The sequence below is a fragment of the Molothrus aeneus genome, unplaced genomic scaffold (genome assembly GCF_037042795.1).
Source record: "Molothrus aeneus isolate 106 unplaced genomic scaffold, BPBGC_Maene_1.0 scaffold_40, whole genome shotgun sequence".
Taxonomy (NCBI): domain Eukaryota; kingdom Metazoa; phylum Chordata; class Aves; order Passeriformes; family Icteridae; genus Molothrus; species Molothrus aeneus.
Window position 1 is genome coordinate 2,592,691 of NW_027099068.1, and position 6,479 is coordinate 2,599,169.

Sequence of the window (6,479 nt, forward strand, 5' to 3'; positions counted from 1 at the left end):
GCGTCTTGATTTGGTTGTCTGGCCCACCCATGGCTCACTTTCTCAAGCTCGCTGACAAACTTGCTGAGTCCTGATGACTCTTCTTTTTCTATCTTTTTCAAGAATACACCGACCCCATTTCTGAATATGTCCATAATTCATTCTTTGTGAACGTGTCCATTGTCCATTATTACAAGCAGGCTGGATTGTGCATCGGCTTAATATGGCCCTTGTCTTGCAAAAACTCTGTTCTGTCTCTGAGCCAGCATTCGATGCCGGTTAAACAAAATCCTCCATCTCAGGCTGTAAAGAATGTGGAATTAGAGTTGGAATGTGACCCTGAAATAGAAGCAGCTCAGAAACTAAGGTAGAAAAAAGTTATTCCAGAAAGAAGGGACTTTTCTCTCAAATGAGGGAGAGGCTTTTCCTGTAGTAACTAATGCTGCAAGTAGAGTTTGAGAACCTTTCACTTGGAAGATTTTAGAAAAGTTGAGAGCTGCAATTTCACAATTTGGCTGAAAATCCCAACTTGCACAGTCACTTCTGCAGTATAGTTTTACATCTAGCACATTAATTCCAGCTGATGTGTATACCCCAGTAAGGCTTATAATGCCACCCCATCAGCAGGTGATGTGTCATAAAAGCTGGGAGGAAAAGTGTGCTCAGGAAGCACCGAGAGTGCAGGGTGATCCTCTGTATGGTTTAACAGCACAACAGTTACTTGGCAAGGGGCCCTGGGCTACTGGACTGCCCAGGCTAGGAGCATTGATCAAGTCCTGCAGATGAGCCAACAACTAACATATAATGCTATCCTTGCACTTCCAGATGGGTTACACACCATGTCTTTTACACAAATTCACCAAAGAAGAATGAAGACTTTGATAAATTTTTAGACAAATTGCATGAAGCTATCTCTAATAATTCTGATTTAAATTCAGACACAAAGATACAATTGTATGGACTTTGGGATTATTACTCCATTCCAAATAGCTTTCCCTTCAGTCACAAGAGCCTTCCATCTCTTCCAAAAATTGCCTGCTGAAACTCTTCTGCTCCCTTCCAAATCAGTTCACTACTCCAGCATAACCCTTGAAGCACGGACAGATGACTCTTCAACTAATTATAGTAGAAAAGAAGGGTATTTATTGCAGTGCTGGATACACGTGAACATCTTTCCAAAGACACGTGCAAGGAGTTGCAGACTCCCGCTCTGTATTTCTACAGAAAAGGTTTTACATTAGGTTTCTAAGGACCCATAATACATAATTATTACCTGCCTGCTTCGTATTTTTATCAGCTGAATATCTATTACAGCTGCGCAATTGTACTCCCTTAACTGGATTGGTGGGAGTTTGAAATGAGGGAGTGGTTGTATGGGAGGAAGAAAGCTGTCTTCCTCATGGTGAACTCTTCTCCCATGGCCAGCTGGCAAGACCTTTTGACCGGCTGGTCATGGTCCAAGCCTCTCCTAACTGTTCAATTATTCTCAAGGCAAGGTATTTCTATGGTCTCTGCTCCTTCACAATTGCTTCCTCTATCCCTGTCACTCCTAGCTTTATGTTCCTAATATATTTGGTACTCTTTAACTAAGGTGCGTGATTTCTGCTAGCTGTATTACTAACTTAGCTTCTTACCTCATTTTAAAATCTTAACTAAAATATGCAATTTTCTACTATTCCAATTCTATTCCCAGCTGGCCCCTCGACTCATCTGCACTTTTCAATTACCCTAATTACATTTTCAGCTAACCCTTTGACTCACCTCAGGCACATCCCTGACTCCCTCTCTCCCAGCAGCTCAGAGCTGCATTGCACAGCGCTTGCTGTGCACCAGAGAGCACAAAGCAGGCTGGCCTGGGGGGCCTGAATATTTCTGCCAAACACTGTGCATCTCAGCCCTTTGTTCTGGCTCAGTGCAGAACTGCAGGATTGCAGGCGCTTCCTGCCAGAGCTGCGTGAGGCGCTGGCTCCTGCAGACGTGCCCTGCCAAGCTGTCCCTGCCTCACGCTGGCCTCGCTTCCCCTGGCAGAAGTGCCGGGCCTGAAGGAGGCTGCCCTGTGCTCCAGCCTGCCGAGCAGCCCGGCTCCCTGCCCCGGTGCCCAGAGTGCTGCACACACTGCTGACCTTTGCCAGGAGTTGCAGGGCAGCCGGCAGAAGAGGAGGAATCCTCAGCCAGCCCAGCGGCCCTCGGCTGCCCTTGGCCTTTCCCTGCTCCTGGGCACACTCCGGACGGCCAATGCCTCCAGGCTGGGCTGTGCCCAGCGCGGCTGCGCTTCCCCTCGGGAGCAGCCAGCTGCCACCTGGGCTCTGAGAGCGGAGGATTCGCCCGCTCCCAGGAACAGGCACCCAGGGCCCGGCTGCTGCCTCTTGCAGCTCCAAGGGCCTCCTTCCAGCCTGCCTCTGCCGGGGCTCAGGCTGCTCCGGCCTCTGCCGGGGCTCTGCTGGGGCTCCACCCCGGGCAAGGCCGGGCCCGCTCTCACCTCACAGGCGCTGACAGCTCTGCACCACAGGAGACCTTCCCGAGCACCCTCTCTGATCTTTCTGCTTTCTCACTTGAGCACGGCTCTCCTCCCGCCAAAGACATTGCACCTAGGGATACAAATCCAAGTGGCAGGAACCCCAATGCTCTCCAGTCACAGCTGAAGGCCTGCATCTGCACAAGATGTTTGGGCTGCCTCATTCTTCCTTTGGTTTTGTCTTCAAATGCCATTGTCCTTTCTGCCTCAACTAGAAGTGCCACAGATGTACCAAAATGGGCCAGTGTGCTGGCCAAGGGCAGTGTGCTCTGGAGATGATGAATGAAGAGTCTTCCCAACTTTCAAAGCACACTGCAAAAAACACCAATCACTTGTTTTAAAATTTTAAAAGTTTAATAGCAATTAAATGGTTATTAAGATAGTAATAAAAGTTAGAGTAATAACAATTCGGACAATCAGAGTTAGAACAGTAAAGGACAATAAAAACAAAGACATACAGACAGTCCTGGTGCCTCCTGGGCAATTATGCCCGGAAAGCACGCAGGCTAACAAAGGATTAGCTCTTAAAAGCAATAACCTGTTGCATATTCATATATCTCATCCATGATGCATAAATTCTTTTCAAACAAAGGGTGTTCTCTGGTTATTGTCAAGTTCTCCCCCTTAATCCAGTTGGCTCCTCAAAGTCGGGAAGGAGGTGGAAGAAAGTTGGTCTTTTCCAATAAGGACGCAAGAATTCTTCTCTTGGGGCTTTAGGTGTCCTGTTGCTGTTATCTCTGGGCAAAGAATTTCTTGATTATCCCATCTCTTTCTTGAGCTAGTTAAAAAAGTATCTTACATCACATAATGTTATAACCTAAAACTATATTTACCACTGAAATAATTACCAATTTTTTTTTATTTGGAGGTACTTAGGAATAAAAAGAAGATGTATCAGCGTTGGAAGGAGGGTCAGGTCTCTAAGGAAGTATTCAAGAAGGCTGCTGGAGCATGCAGAAAAAAAAATAGGGAGGCCAAAGCTCATTTTGAACTTAGAATGGCAACTTCTGTAAAGGATAATAAAAAGTGGTTTTACAAATACCTTAATGCTAGAAGGAAGGGTAAGAGCAGCCTTTGTTCTTTATTGGACAAGGGAGGGAACTTAGCATCTGCAGATGAGGAGAAGGCAGAAGTGCTTAATGCCTACTTTGCCTCAGTTTTTAGTGGGAAGATGACTTGCCCTCAAGACACCGGCCCGCCTGGAATGGTTGATGGTGTCAGGGAGCAGAATGGTCCCCCCATTATCCAAGAAGAGGCAGTCAAAAAACCACTGAAATGCTTGGATGTTCATAAATCTATGGGACCAGACGGGATCCAGCCCAGGGTGATGAGAGAGCTGGCAAATGAGCTTGCCAAGCCAGTCTCCATCATTTACCAACAGTCCTGGCTCACTGGTGAGGTTCAGGATGACTGGAAGCTGCCCAATGTGACACCCATTCACAACAAGGGTGCAAAGGAGGATCCTGGTAATTATAGACCAGTCAGCCTGACCTCAGTACCTGGCAAGATAATGGAACAGTTTATATTAAGTGCCATCACACAGAATTTACAGCATGGCCAGGGTATCAGACCCAGTCAGCATGGCTTTAGGAGGGGTAGGTGATGTTTGACCAACCTGGTCACCTTTTATGACCAGGTAACCCGCCTAGTGGATGCAGGGAAGGCAGTAGATGTTGTTTATTTGGATTTCAGCAAGGCCTTTGGCACTGTCTCCCACAGCATACTCCTAGACAAGCTGGCAGCCCGTGGCTTGGACAGGAGCACTCTTTGCTGGGTTAGGAACTGGCTGGATGGCCAGGCCCAGAGAGTGGTGGTGAATGGTGCTGCATCCAGCTGGCGGCCAGTCACCAGTGGTGTCCCTCAGGGCTCTGTGCTGGGGCCAGTTCTGTTTAATATTTTTATTGATGACATGGATGAGGGCTTAGAGTCTTTCATTAGCAAATTTGCAGATGACCCTAAGCTGGGAGCATGTGTCGATCTGTTAGAGGGACAGAGGGCTTTGCAGAGGGACTTGGAATGGTTGGATGGATGGCCAGAATCTAATGGGATGAAGTTGAATAAGTCCAAGTGCCGAGTCCTGCACTTTGGCCACAATAACCCCCTGCAACGTTATAGGCTGGGGATGGTGTGGCTGGACAGCGCTCAGGAGGAAAGGGACCTGGGTGTGCTGGTTGACAGTCGGCTGAACATGAGCCAGCAGTGTGCCCAGGTGGCCAAGAAGGCCAATGGCATCCTGGCTAGTATCAGGAATAGTGTGGCCAGCAGGAGCAGGGAGGTCATTCTTCCCCTGTACTCAGCACTGGTGAGGCCACACCTTGAGTATTGTGTCCAGTTCTGGGCCCCTCAGTTTAGGAGGGACGTTGAGATGCTTGAGCGTGTCCAAAGGAGAGCAACGAGGCTGCTGAGGGGCTTGGAACACAAGCCCTATGAAGAACGACTGAGGGAGCTGGGGTTGTTCAGCCTGGAGAAAAGGAGACTCAGAGGTGACCTTATCACTCTCTTCAGCGTCCTGAAGGGTGACTGTGGTGAGCTGGGGGTCGGTCTCTTTCTCCGGGCAGCAACAGACAGAACAAGAGGACACAGTCTCAAGCTGCGCCAAGGGAGATACAGGCTAGAATTAAGGAGGAAGTTTTTCACAGAAAGAGTGGTCAAATACTGGAATCATCTACCCAGGGAGGTGGTGGAGTCACCATCCCTCGATGTGTTTAAAAAAAGACTGGATGTGGACTTGGTGCCATGATCTAGTTGAGGTGTTAGAACATGGGTTGGACTCGATGATCTTGAAGGTCTCTTCCAACCTAGAAATTCTGTGATTCTGTGATTCTGTGAATATAGCCGGACGGGACGTACATGAGCTTGTCTGGCCTTTGCTGCTTGACCAAATAGCAGCAACTGTGGAATTTTACCCCAGAGACACTTTTGGCTGGCTGGATGCTGCAGCTGGGCGCTTGGAGGCAAGTCCAGGCACGCAGGAGTTCAGGTTTACCTTTGGTGGAGAAGCTTTAAGGCGAGGTGAAGGAAAGGAGTCGGTTCTGATGGAGGGTTTTGATCCAGAGCTTTATTCCTGGCCCACAGGCCTCTGAATCCATCAACAGCTCCAGGAGAACTCCCAACCGCATGGTTTGCTTGCCCTTTTAGCCAGGGGAGAGGGCGAGGGAAGGAACACGGGGGACCACCAGCCAGGTACGGGGCGGGGAAGTCTCAAGGGACAGAGGACACCTGGATGGCCCAATGTCCTTCCAGGAGGGGAGGGCATCTTTTGAATTCTGCCAATCACTCGCCGCCCTTCTGGAATGCCAGGATTGACAGACAGCGCTCAGCAGGGGTCAGGGTGTGGAAAGGAGGGATGATTGACACACCTGGCAGGGAATTATCAGGGAGGAACCTGGGGTATCTGAGGCAAACCATGACATCACACCGCAACATACCACACTACTGAAAAAAATACAGTACTACTGACTAAGACAACATAACACATACAGTATATTAATTTATATATATATATATTTATATATATATATATGTTCATTTTAATATCTGTGAAGAGCCTATCCTGTAATATGTACTTTTCACAACACCAAAGAAGCCATTTGCACCTTTAATAGACAGCTGACAACTCAGAAGGAAATGCTCAGCTTGTTCACAGGGTGAGAAAGAAAGGATTCTTCCAGATGAGTTAAAGTTTCAGAAACTTTATTTCTTTACAATCCTACTCTATAACCCTGTGGGGTGGTATTTGCAGAAAAATGGACAGGCACTAAATGAACCAGCCTAACCTTCTGGAGCTAACTAAACTAACTAACCTTCTAGAACTAGGTCAGGTTTTTAATAAAGCTGCATTCAACTTTGTGGATAAAAAGGTGAAGCAGAAGAGTTGCTGACAGACAAAGGGGTAGCAACCCAAATAAAATGACCCTTACAGCATCTACCAATTAGATTAAGAAAAAGATGCGTGCTTGCCTCAGGACAAAATAGAGCTACCAGT